The 14,428-nt window shown below is 37.9% G+C and overlaps 1 protein-coding gene and 1 long non-coding RNA gene across 4 annotated transcripts in view; both read right to left on the bottom strand.

The window, feature by feature from the left end:
- Window positions 1–14,428, bottom strand: part of bcar3 (BCAR3 adaptor protein, NSP family member) — a 107,647-nt gene that overhangs the window by 49,199 nt on the left and 44,020 nt on the right. The gene's annotated exons all lie outside the window — the stretch shown is intronic.
- Window positions 154–2,946, bottom strand: LOC145551387 (uncharacterized). Its single transcript, XR_014087192.1, has 4 exons — window positions 2,833–2,946; window positions 2,050–2,145; window positions 1,270–1,365; window positions 154–609 (listed from the first exon to the last, which is right to left on the bottom strand). It is a non-coding gene; the product is annotated as an uncharacterized LOC145551387 (long non-coding RNA).

Here is a 14,428-nt window from a genome sequence, read left to right on the forward strand (position 1 = left end):
AATACCGAATAATATAGACAATCCTCCCTGCCCACAGCCATAAGCATCTACAACAACTCAGATATGATGTACTTTTCACGCATCTGAAAATAGATGAAAGGTATTTTTTTATCTTCCTTCTATGTACTAAATGATTGAGTAAGGCGTAAAAAGTATGCTGAAGAATAAACATTTATTGCTTAACCAAGCTCTTTACAGGATGCTTTGTTTTCCCGTAAATATTTAAACCAACAAATGAACTTAAAAAGTACAAACTGAAATTACTGTCAGTAAAAAAGGTACTGCAACAAAGCCAAAACTAAAAGATATACTACTTTCTGTATTTAAAAAAAAACAGCAAACTGAAATGTCTATGACATGACTAACTAAAAGCACTTAAAAGCAGCATGAAATTAAATGTTTTTAAACTTTGTTTTTAAGAGCCGTTTTTAACGTAAAACTTAACAGCCAGCCAATTTCTGTTTCTGAGTGCAACAGGCTCCCGTTTTAAACACTTATCACAGTCTGCTTTTCCTGGAACTCTACAGGTGGTGATGAATGCCATCAAGTGCTTTTTGACTGCAAGGACCTCTCCCTCATTCCAAGTCCTCCTCTTGCATGGTTGGCAACCTTTAAAACCAAAGTTAATAACAAGTTTAAAACAATGAAATGAAGTTACCAAAGCAATATCATAATTGAAGGGTTTTCTGAAATTGTAAAATACACTCATGCCTGATTAGACCCTTCCTGCAAAATACAGTTAAATACAGGACCTAAACCAATTAATAACTGTACCTTTCTCACCATGAAAAGCTATTTTTCTCAATTATACCAAAAATATATATTTGTAAACATCTAAGGTAATTGTTACTAACCCTAACCCTACCCACAAGACAATGAAGTCCTGATGTTACTATAAATTAGGGCTGACTTTTAATTCTGAAGTCAGTGACGTAATATTTGAAAATGTAATGTACTTTAAAATAAACCTGAATATTGTAAGCAAGAGGCTTGCCAACATTGGGACAAATAGAAAAAAAACATCTAAATAACATAAAAAACATTGACTAGTCAAAAGGAATGTTGTATCACAGCTGTGTGATTCTACTACAAAGCCGTTTCTGCTTCAGATATACAGTAATCCTTCATCAAGTAAGCAAGTTAAGATCACAGTTTATAGATCATTTTAAGGAAATATTAAATTTCTTAGAAAGGTAACCATACTAACAAAATCTCAGACATCTCCAGTTGGGCTAGTAGCCCACCAATAAAAAGTTGAAAAATTAATACCTTTGTCTTGGAGGACTTTGACTTTGGTGGAGCTTCATCTGCTGAGCCAGCATGCTCAACCTCAACACCTTCAGTCACAGTTGGTTCTTTGTCAACCTTAGGAAAAGAATAGAGAAGTATTTTAATACTGCAACAAGACTGGCCATATTTTGTTCAAATCCACTGACCACCTCAACAACAATACAGAACAAACCAAAAAAATTCAGCTGCAGATCAGCATAGTACATTGTCTATTAATCACAGCAGTAATGTTCGACTAAAAACCTATTTCTGGTTCGGTTTAGCCGTCATCCTTCATCATAAGTCTCAAACTTCAGTATCACTTAAACTGTTTCAAACATTAATCTAAGAAGACGTCACTGGATAGGACTGTTAACATGTTTCCGTCTATTCCCTGATTTGAAACATACATCATGTCTTAAGCCAGCTGTCAACCATGCTACTGAGGGCAGACAAGATCTATAGTTACACAAAAAAGGGATTACATCTTGACCAAAATAAACCTCAAACGGGGTCCTCACTTTTACTGTAAACCAGAAATGTGTGTATGGCCCCAAACAACCATTCACTAAAGACTTCAGCTGCTATAGTTCCCACAATGACATCAGACCAGACTAGTGTGTGTTGCAAGAACTGCTAAAAAAAGCCTGTTAAGTTCATAGTTTATGGAGCATTTGAAGGAAATATTACATTTCTTTGAAAGGTAACTGTACTGACAAATCTCCCAGACATCTCCAGTGGGGCTAGAAGCCCAGTGAAAAGAAGTTCAGAAATTATTACCTTTCTCTTAGAGGACTTTGACTTTGTTGGAGCTTGATCTGCTGAGCCAGCATGCTCAAACTCAACACACTCAGTCACAATTGGTTCTTTGTCAACCTTAGGAAAAGAAAAAAATAGTGTTTTAATACTGCAACAAGACTGGCCACCTTTTGTTCAAATCCACTGACCACCTCAACAACAATATAGAACAAACCAAACGAAATTCAGCTGAAGATCAGCATGGTACATTGTAAAGGAATAACAGCAGTAATGTTAGAATAAAAACCTATTTCTGGTTCGGTTTAGCAGTCATCCTTCATCGTAAAGTCTCAAATTTCCGTATCTCTAAAACCGTTTCAAACGTTAATCTAAGAAGACGTCACTGTATTGGACTGTAAACATGATTCCGTCGTATTCCCTGATTTGAAACATAAATCGTGTCTTAAGCCAGCTGTCAACCATGCTACTGAGGGCAGACTAGATCTATAGTTACACAAAAAAGGGACTAAATTTTGACCAAAAGAAACCTCAAACGGGGTCCTCACTTGTACTGTAAACCGGAAATATGTGTATGGCCCCAAACAACCATTCACTAAACACTTCAGCTGCTGTAGACCCCACAATGATATCAGACCAGACTAGTGTGTGTCACCAGAACTGCTGAAAAAAGCCTGTTAAGTTCATAGTTTATGGAGCATTTGAAGGAAATATTACATTTCTTCCAATGCAACCGTACCAACAGAATCTCCCAGACATCTCCAGTTGGGCTAGAAGCCCAGTGAAAAGAAGTTCAGAAATTATTACCTTTGTCTTGGAGGACTTTGACTTTGGTGGAGCTTGATTTGCTGAGCCAGCAGGCTCAACCTCAACACCTTCAGTCACAGTTGGTTCTTTGTCAACCTTAGGAAAAGAATAGTCTTTTAATACTGCAACAAGACTGGCCATCTTTTGTTCCAATCCACTGACCACCTCAACAACAATATAGAACAAACCAAAAGAAATTCAGCTGCAGATCAGCATAGTACATTGTCAATGAATCACAGCAGTAATGTTCGCCTAAAAACCTATTTCTGGTTTGGTTTAGCAGTCATCCTTCATCATGAAGTCTCAAACTTCAGTATCACTTAAACTGTTTCAAACGTTAATCGAAGTAGACATAACTGGATTGGACTGTAAACATGTTTCCGTCATATTAACTGATTTGAAACATACATCGTGTCTTAATCCAGCTGTCAACCATGCTACTGAGGGCAGACAAGATCAATAGTTACACAAAAAAGGGACTAAATTTTGACCAAAATAAACCTCAAACGGGGTCCTCACTTGTACTGAAACCAGAAATGTGTGTATGCCCCAAACAACCATTCACTAAACACTTCAGCTGCTATGGACCCCACAATGACATCAGACCAGACTAGTGTGTGTTGCCGGGACTGCTGAAAAAAGCCTGTTAAGTTCAAGTTTATGGAGCATTTGAAGGAAATATTACGTTTCTTTGAAAGGAAATTGTACTGACAAATCTCCCAGACATCTCCAGTTGGGCTAGAAGCTTACCAATAAAAAGAAGTTCAGAAATTAATACCTTTGTCTTGGAGGACTTTGACTTTGGTGGAGCTTGATTTGCTGAGCCAGCAGGCTCAACCTCAACACCTTCAGTCACAGTTGGTTCTTTGTCAACCTTAGGAAAAGAAAAGAATAGTCTTTTAATACTGCAACAAGACTGGCCATCTTTTGTTCCAATCCACTGACCACCTCAACAGCAATATAGACAAACCAAAAGAAATTCAGCTGCAGATCAGCATAGTACATTGTCAATGAATCACAGCAGTATGTCGCCTAAAAACCTATTTCTGGTTCTGGTTTAGCAGTCATCCTTCATCATGAAGTCTCAAACTTCAGTATCACTTAAACTGTTTCAAACATTAATCGAAGTAGACGTCACTGGATTGGACTGTAAACATGTTTCCGTCGTATTCCCTGATTTGAAACATACATCGTGTCTTAAGCCAGCTGTCAACCATGCTACTGAGGGCAGACAGATCTATAGTACACAAAAAAGGATTAAATTTGACCAAAATAACCTCCAACGGGGTCCTCACTTTACTGTAAACCAGAAATGTGTGTATGGCCCCAAACAACCATTCACTAAAACTCAGCTGCTATGGACCCCACAATGACATCAGACCAGACTAGTGTGTGTTCCGAACTGCTGAAAAAAGCCTGTTAAGTTCATAGTTTATGGAGCATTTGAAGGAAATATTACATTTCTTCCAATGCAACCGTACAACAGAATCTCCCAGACATCTCCAGTTGGGCTAGAAGCCCAGTGAAAAGAAGTTCAGAAATTATTACCTTTGTCTTGGAGGACTTTGACTTTGGTGGAGCTTGATTTGCTGAGCCAGCAGGCTCAACCTCAACACCTCAGTCACAGTTGGTTCTTTGTCAACCTTAGGAAAAGAAAAGAATAGTCTTTTAATACTGCAACAAGACTGGCCATCTTTTGTTCCAATCCACTGACCACCTCAACAGCAATATAGAACAAACCAAAAGAAATTCAGCTGCAGATCAGCATAGTACATTGTCAATGAATCACAGCAGTAATGTTCGGCTAAAAACCTATTTCTGGTTTGGTTTAGCAGTCATCCTTCATCATGAAGTCTCAAACTTCAGTATCACTTAAACTGTTTCAAACATTAATCGAAGTAGACGTCACTGGATTGGACTGTAAACATGTTTCCGTCGTATTCCCTGATTTGAAACATACATCGTGTCTTAAGCCAGCTGTCAACCATGCTACTGAGGGCAGACAAGATCTATAGTAACACAAAAAAGGGATTAAATTTTGACCAAAATTAACCTCCAACGGGGTCCTCACTTTTACTGTAAACCAGAAATGTGTGTATGGCCCCAAACAACCATTCACTAAAGACTCCAGCTGCTATGGACCCCACAATGACATCAGACCAGACTAGTGTGTGTTGCTGGGACTGCTGAAAAAAGCCTGTGAAGTTCATAGTTTATGGAGCATTTGAAGGAAATATTACGTTTCTTTGAAAGGAAATTGTACTGACAAATCTCCCAGACATCTCCAGTTGGGCTAGAAGCTTATCAATAAAAAGAAGTTCAGAAATTAATACCTTTGTCTTGGAGGATTTTGACTTTGGTGGAGCTTGATTTGCTGAGCCAGCAGGCTCAACCTCAACACCTCAGTCACAGTTGGTTCTTTGTCAACCTTAGGAAAAGAAAAGAATAGTCTTTTAATACCGCAACAAGACTGGCCATCTTTTGTTCAAATCCACTGACCACCTCAACAACAATATAGAGCAAATCAAAAGAAATTCAGCTGCAGATCAGCATGGTACATTGTCAATGAATCACAGTAGTGATGTCCGACTAAAAACCTATTTCTGGTTCGGTTTAGCAGTCATCCTTCATCATAAAGTCTCAAACTTCAGTATCACTTAAACTATTTCAAACGTTAATCGAAGTAGACGTCACTGGATTGGACTGTAAACATGTTTCCGTCGTATTCCCTGATTTGAAACATACATCGTGTCTTAAGCCAGCTGTCAACCATGCTACTGAGGGCAGACAAGATCTATAGTTACACAAAAAAGGGACTAAATTTTGACCAAAAGAAACCTCAAACGGGGTCCTCACTTGTACTGTAAACCGGAAATATGTGTATGGCCCCAAACAACCATTCACTAAACACTTCAGCTGGTAGAGACCCCACAATGACATCAGACCAGACTAGTGTGTGTTGCCGGGACTGCTGAAAAAAGCCTGTTAAGTTCACAGTTTATGGAGCATTTGAAGGAAATATTACATTTCTTTGAAAGGGAATTGTACTGACAAATCTCCCAGACATCTCCAGTTGGGCTAGAAGCCCAGTGAAAAGAAGTTCAGAAATTATTACCTTTGTCTTGGAGGACTTTGACTTGGTGGAGCTTCATCTGCTGAGCCAGCAGCTCAACCTCAACACCTCATCACAGTTGGTTCTTTGTCAACCTTAGGAAAAGAAAAGAATAGTCTTTTAATACTGCAACAAGACTGGCCATCTTTTGTTCAAATCCACTGACCACCTCAACAACAATATAGAGCAAATCAAAAGAAATTCAGCTGCAGATCAGCATGGTACATTGTCAATGAATCACAGTAGTGATGTCCGACTAAAAACCTATTTCTGGTTCGGTTTAGCAGTCATCCTTCATCATAAAGTCTCAAACTTCAGTATCACTTAAACTTTTCAAACATTAATCGAAGTAGACGTCACTGGATTGGACTGTAAACATGTTTCCGTCGTATTCCCTGATTTGAAACATACATCGTGTCTTAAGCCAGCTGTCAACCATGCTACTGAGGGCAGACAAGATCTATAGTTACACAAAAAAGGGACTAAATTTGACCAAAAAAACCTCAACGGGGTCCTCACTTGTACTGTAAACCAGAAATATGTGTATGGCCCCAAACAACCATTCACTAAACACTTCAGCTGTAGAGACCCCACAATGACATCAGACCAGACTAGTGTGTGTTACCAGAACTGCTGAAAAAAGCCTGTTAAGTTCATAGTTTATGGAGCATTTGAAGGAAATATTACATTTCTTCCAATGCAACCGTACCAACAGAATCTCCCAGACATCTCCAGTTGGGCTAGAAGCCCAGTGAAAAGAAGTTCAGAAATTATTACCTTTGTCTTGGAGGACTTTGACTTTGGTGGAGCTTGATTTGCTGAGCCAGCAGGCTCAACCTCAACACCCTCAGTCACAGTTGGTTCTTTGTCAACCTTAGGAAAAGAAAAGAATAGTCTTTTAATACTGCAACAAGACTGGCCATCTTTTGTTCCAATCCACTGACCACCTCAACAGCAATATAGAACAAACCAAAAGAAATTCAGCTGCAGATCAGCATAGTACATTGTCAATGAATCACAGCAGTAATGTTCGGCTAAAAACCTATTTCTGGTTTGGTTTAGCAGTCATCCTTCATCATGAAGTCTCAAACTTCAGTATCACTTAAACTGTTTCAAACATTAATCGAAGTAGACGTCACTGGATTGGACTGTAAACATGTTTCCGTCGTATTCCCTGATTTGAAACATACATCGTGTCTTAAGCCAGCTGTCAACCATGCTACTGAGGGCAGACAAGATCTATAGTAACACAAAAAAGGGATTAAATTTTGACCAAAATTAACCTCCAACGGGGTCCTCACTTTTACTGTAAACCAGAAATGTGTGTATGGCCCCAAACAACCATTCACTAAAGACTCCAGCTGCTATGGACCCCACAATGACATCAGACCGACTAGTGTGTGTTGCGGGACTGCTGAAAAAAGCCTGTGAAGTTCATAGTTTATGGAGCATTTGAAGGAAATATTACGTTTCTTTGAAAGGAAATTGTACTGACAAATCTCCCAGAATCTCCAGTTGGGCTAGAAGCTTATCAATAAAAAGAAGTTCAGAAATTAATACCTTTGTCTTGGAGGATTTTGACTTTGGTGGAGCTTGATTGCTGAGCCAGCAGGCTCAACCTCAACACCTCAGTCACAGTTGGTTCTTTGTCAACCTTAGGCAAGAAAAGAATAGTCTTTTAATACCGCAACAAGACTGGCCATCTTTTGTTCAAATCCACTGACCACCTCAACAACAATATAGAGCAAATCAAAAGAAATTCAGCTGCAGATCAGCATGGTACATTGTCAATGAATCACAGTAGTGATGTCCGACTAAAAACCTATTTCTGGTTCGGTTTAGCAGTCATCCTTCATCATAAAGTCTCAAACTTCAGTATCACTTAAACTATTTCAAACATTAATCGAAGTAGACGTCACTGGATTGGACTGTAAACATGTTTCCGTCGTATTCCCTGATTTGAAACATACATCGTGTCTTAAGCCAGCTGTCAACCATGCTACTGAGGGCAGACAAGATCTATAGTTACACAAAAAAGGGACTAAATTTTGACCAAAAGAAACCTCAAACGGGGTCCTCACTTGTACTGTAAACCGGAAATATGTGTATGGCCCCAAACAACCATTCACTAAACACTTCAGCTGGTAGAGACCCCACAATGACATCAGACCAGACTAGTGTGTGTTGCCGGGACTGCTGAAAAAAGCCTGTTAAGTTCACAGTTTATGGAGCATTTGAAGGAAATATTACTTTCTTTGAAAGGAATTGTACTGACAAATCTCCCAGACATCTCAGTTGGGCTAGAAGCTATCAATAAAAGAAGTTCAGAAATTAATACCTTGTCTTGGAGGATTTGACTTGGTGGAGCTTCATCTGCTGAGCCAGCAGATCAACCTCAACACCTTCATCCCAGTTTGTTCCTTGTCAACCTTAGGAAAAGAAAAGAATAGTCTTTTAATACTGCAACAAGACTGGCCATCTTTTGTTCAAATCCACTGACCACCTCAACAACAATATAGAGCAAATCAAAAGAAATTCAGCTGCAGATCAGCATGGTACATTGTCAATGAATCACAGTAGTGATGTCGACTAAAAACCTATTTCTGGTTCGGTTTAGCAGTCATCCTTCATCATAAAGTCTCAAACTTCAGTATCACTTAGACCGTTTCAAACATTAATCGAAGTAGACGTCACTGGATTGGACTGTAAACATGTTTCCGTCGTATTCCCTGATTTGAAACATACATCGTGTCTTAAGCCAGCTGTCAACCATGCTACTGAGGGCAGACAAGATCTATAGTTACACAAAAAAGGACTAAATTTGACCAAAAGAAACCTCAAACGGGGTCCTCACTTGTACTGTAAACCGAAATATGTGTATGGCCCCAAACAACCATTCACTAAACACTCAGCTGGTAGAGACCCACAATGACATCAGACCAGACTAGTGTGTGTTGCCGGGACTGCTGAAAAAAGCCTGTTAAGTTCACAGTTTATGGAGCATTTGAAGGAAATATTACATTTCTTTGAAAGGAATTGTACTGACAAATCTCCCAGACATCTCAGTTGGGCTAGAAGCTATCAATAAAAGAAGTTCAGAAATTAATACCTTGTCTTGGAGGATTTGACATTGGTGGAGCTTCATCTGCTGAGCCAGCAGATCAACCTCAACACCTCATCACAGTTGGTTCTTTGTCAACCTTAGGAAAAGAAAAGAATAGTCTTTTAATACTGCACAAGACTGGCCATCTTTTGTTCAAATCCACTGACCACCTCAACAACAATATAGAGCAAATCAAAAGAAATTCAGCTGCAGATCAGCATGTACATTGTCAATGAATCACAGTAGTGATGTCCGACTAAAAACCTATTTCTAGTTCGGTTTAGCAGTCATCCTTCATCATAAAGTCTCAAACTTCAGTATCACTAAAACCGTTTCAAACATTAATCTAAGAAGACGTCACTGGATTGGACTGTAAACATGTTTCCGTCGTATTCCCTGATTTGAAACATAAATCGTGTCTTAAGCCAGCTCTCAACCCTGCTACTGAGGGCAGACTAGATCTATAGTTACACAAAAAAGGTACTAAATTTTGACCAAAAGAAACCTCAAACGGGGTCCTCACTTGTACTGTAAACCAGAAATATGTGTATGGCCCCAAACAACCATTCACTAAACATTTCAGCTGCTGTAGACCCCACAATGACATCAGACCAGACTAGTGTGTGTTACCAGAACTGCTGAAAAAAGCCTGTTAAGTTCATAGTTTATGGAGCATTTGAAGGAAATATTACATTTCTTCCAATGCAACCGTACCAACAGAATCTCCCAGACATCTCCAGTTGGGCTAGAAGCCCAGTGAAAAGAAGTTCAGAAATTATTACCTTTGTCTTGGAGGACTTTGACTTTGGTGGAGCTTGATTTGCTGAGCCAGCAGGCTCAACCTCAACACCTTCAGTCACAGTTGGTTCTTTGTCAACCTTAGGAAAAGAAAAGAATAGTCTTTTAATACTGCAACAAGACTGGCCATCTTTTGTTCCAATCCACTGACCACCTCAACAACAATATAGAACAAAACAAAAGAAATTCAGCTGCAGATCGACTAAAAACCTATTTCTGGTTCGGTTTAGCCGTCATCCTTCATCATAAAGTCTCAAACTTCTGCATCACTTTTACCGGTTCAAATGATTACCTAAGAAGTCGTCACGAGACGTGTTTTTCTTTTCATACTTTTAATTAAATTTAACTACCTTAAGACTATATGTATAAAATCTAAAATATATACATATTCTTAACATATTTTCCTCAAAGTTTTTCAAGGTACATACATTGAAATTGTATCAATCGACTTCCATCTTAAACTTTAAGATTGTATTCGCTCCCAAATCAATTCCACAAAATGCAATATTCCAGTCTTCAGGATTTTAACCTCTTCAATAGACACACAGACTAAACATAGGTTTAACCTTGAGAAGTCCCTCCATGGCCAGTCAGTTCCTCCATAGTGGTAAGTTATTTCCTCTCCAGGGTTTATATCTTTGATGGCAAATAAGCACAGGTGTGGCTTTCCATCTACCAATATCTTTTTTATTGTACAATTTGGATTTTTGTTGTCATCATTGACTAATCTTCCAAGACTGTTATCCTCTTGGGATGCATCAATACTTTACAAATAAGGTGTGGGGGGTGGGGTAAAAGAGACAATTGTTAGTCTGTTTAATATTTTTTTAGTTATCTTGGTAAAAATATAACACTACATAACAGCCCTCCTGAATCCAGTCCCATTGGCTTTGAAGAGCTCCAGAATTTTGCAGACTTACATTAATTTATTATAAACTCTGGACTTACCACCACCATCTTTCATGCCACAAGAAGTCAAACATGAAGACAGTACATGCACTATGATACAGTGTTCTCCTTCTTTGTGATTCTTCAGAGTTTGTCAAAGCCACCACAAAATCTCCTTTTTTAAAAGGAGCCGTGGCGAACACACCTCGTCCTAAACACACAAAAACCGTGAATGGCAGATCAGAAGTCTATCGAGTATGACCTTCATTGCTTCAAAATTATTTTGTTAATACTTTAAAATGTTATTTATGGAAATATCTGAATTGTAATGCTCATACACACAGACCCACCTTGGTATTCTTCTTTTTACTGATGTCATTATCCTGTTAGAGCACAGGTAATCATTTTTAAAACCATCTTTTTCAAATAAAGTTTTAAAACTTTCATTTCAAAGTCAAAATGGCGTTAGTAGTTCAAGTCAATCAGGAACCTTCCACCTTAATTGGAAGACAAAAGTTTTCAGGATATAGTGAAATATTTTGGCTTGCATATGTTAACATATAGTAATTTTTTGGAAATACTTAAACCTAGAACAGTATGTCGGGACACAAGGAAAACAGCTTACATGACAGGTAGCTAATGTAAACGCAATCTTGTCCATATTAACTTAAGTAAATCTTCAATTTACTTCTGTGGTATGCTTTTGTGTGGCTTTATAGAGTTTTAAAAAGAAGCTCGGCTAGCATCACAGTTCATTAAATCTTTTAATTAAACCAGTATAATAAAATACATTTAAAATAAGAGAAATTACTTACTTTTCCACGTGCTGAGCTGCTTTGCCCAGGGCTCTTAATTAGTTCCTTTAAAGGTGCGCTTCATTTGTTATCAGCGTGGTCCCGGGTGGAGACAAGTGACACACAAACTACGAGCTTCCACCCGTCCGGTATATCCATGTTTGTAAATCCAAATGACTCAAGTATCTTCCTGAAGTAATTTAAAGGGACTGCGTGTTTGATTTGATGGCATGGACACTAATTAACTATCTATGTTTTTAAAAGTAGTTGTTTTAAAAAGCAGTTGGAATGCAAAGAATTGTAAATTTGTAATTGGTAAGTCAGGATTTTTTCCTCCTCTCTTGTGTCGGCTAAGTTTCTGTTTTGTGTTTACATGTAATAGGTACAATCTGTTTAAAAGTTGTTGGTTTTCACATAGTATCCCACATAGCACATATTTTTTCAAATTTCTTTGTTTGATTTTAAATAAATTATATAAATTGGTACATTGCTGCAAATGACTACATCTGAAGAAGTGTGGTGGATTAAACTCTGCTAACTTAAATGCTTGTACCGCTGTTCTCAATATTGATGAACCATGTTGTACCAAATGTTATGCATAGCATACATTTACATGGTATATTAAATTGAATTTTATTCAGTTTGAAAATTTTTAATTAAATATAAATGAATTAACTACTTTTTAGACACAATTAAGATTTTTATGTGCCACTTGCACCTATGTATGAATCATTGAAACATTGTCCATTATTAATTTACTAACTACTGAATGACATCAAACTAGGAATTATAGATCCCGCTCATTCTGACCAAATGTCCACATTGTTGGTTACTATCTTTGTTGCTGAAAGATTTAATTTCTTTTCTCCCAAACCAATAGTCTCATTCAGATCAAGAGGAAGGGTTGATCTTTCCAACTGCTATTTTCTCTTTCTGGTATGCTTGTGGCTTTCTCTAGAGTTGGTTTTGTGTTCATCCTTTGGTATCAATTCTGCCTTCGGGTGTAAATGTCTAGTAACCTGATTCTTTAGATATTTTGTATTTCTTAACTATTTCATCAGTCCATCAATCAAGTTTATTTGTATAGCACATTTCAGCAACAAGGTAGTTCAAAGTGGTTTATGTAATTAAAACACAAAAATACAAATTCATAGAACACACAGTCTACAATGAAAACTTTGTAACTATTTTTAAGATTCTGAGAATTCAGGTCAGAGTCCATCACTACTTCCAGATTTAGGACTTGATCTCTAGTTTCTACCTGTAATAACTGAAACTGTGTGCTGACTCTAGATCAGGGGTGTCAAACTCCAGTCCTCGAGGGCCGGTGTCCTGCAACTTTTAGAAGTGCCTCTGCTGCACCACACCTGAATAGAATAATTAGGTCATTAGCAAGGTTCTGGAGAACTGAGGAGGTAATTAAGCCATTTGATTCAGGTGTTTTGCACCTGTGGCACATCTAAAAACTGCAGGACAGTGGCCCTTCAGGACTGGAGTTTGACACCCCTGCTCTAGATCCTTCCTCTTGAGGTCCAAGGATAACTTCAGTTTTGTTTCTGTTCAGCTGGATAAAGTTTTGACATATCCAGTCATTTTTTCTAAGCATCTTTTCAGTGCTTGGATGGGTTTTACGTCACCTAATGACATTGTAATGTAGAGCTGTCTATCATCTGGCGTAGGTTTATAATCTCTTCTAAACTTTTGTAGTTTAGTGTATCCATCCTAGTAATGCCAGCATCTTGCCAAGATCTAAGATCAGGACCACCACCTTCTACTGTCAGATCCACCAATGTTGTCTGAGATGAAAAATTTTTATTCTGACCAAACATGTTCCACAGAATGCCCCATGCCTTAATAGTATTAGTAATTAGAAAGTTATCTTTGACAATGAGTGGGAATTATTGGTTTTGTTTTAACATATTTATGGGGTGACAGGGTTTACAAACACTTTCCTCGATCTCAGGCCATGGATTACAGTGTTTTTGGGTAGCCCACACTGAAATAATTCTTACACGTAAAGACGGTACATAGTTTTCAACCCTGGGCAGGCCCTATCCACTCAAGGTTCAGGGAAGTTGTAAGACTTTAGTTTTAATTTGAGGTTTTCAATTGCTTTATTGATTCCACCTAAATCTTTAGAGTCAATAAACAAAAACAACATAGACACTGGATAAATTAACTTAGGGGGAATTATCATCTTAATAAGGCTAACTCTCCCCAGAAAGGATAAGGGGAGCTTCTTCCATCTCACCAATTTATCCTTAATATGAATAATCGTAGGATTGATGTTTTCAGAGTACAGCTGACTAATTCTAGATGCAATGTGTTTTCCTAGATACTTTAATCTTGTAGAAGCCCATCAAAATGGCTTGATGAATACTGATTCTCCCTGGTCACAGGCATTTAAAGGCATTATTTTCTGATTACTATAATTTACCTTATACCCATATATTTTACCAAATTTTGTTGACGCAATCAATTAGAGCTGAGGTAGATTTCACAGGGTCTGTCAAAGTTTAAAGTATATCATCAGCGTATAATAATATTTTATACAATTTTGTTCCTATTAATATACCTTTAATATCATTGCTTTGTCTAATTGCAATTGCAAGTGGCACTACAGCCAAAGAGAAAAGTAGCAGAGAAAGACAGCTTCCTGCGCCATCCCCATTCCTAGCCTACAGGGTGTTGACAAGAGGCTATTTGTCAAGATGGTACTGTGGGCTTTTTATAATTAAGTTTTATCAAGTTTATAAAATTTTCTCCAAGTCCAAATCTTCTGAGCACTTCAAACATGTACTCCAGTTCAACACAGTCAAAGGCCTTTTCAGCATCCATTGAGACAATGATGCCTGGTATTTCTGTCTGATTTTTGGTCACTATAGCTGGGTTTTCTTTTAA

This window comes from Poecilia reticulata, chromosome 4 (assembly GCF_904066995.2).
Source record: "Poecilia reticulata chromosome 4, P_reticulata-male-v2, whole genome shotgun sequence".
Lineage (NCBI taxonomy): Eukaryota > Metazoa > Chordata > Actinopteri > Cyprinodontiformes > Poeciliidae > Poecilia > Poecilia reticulata.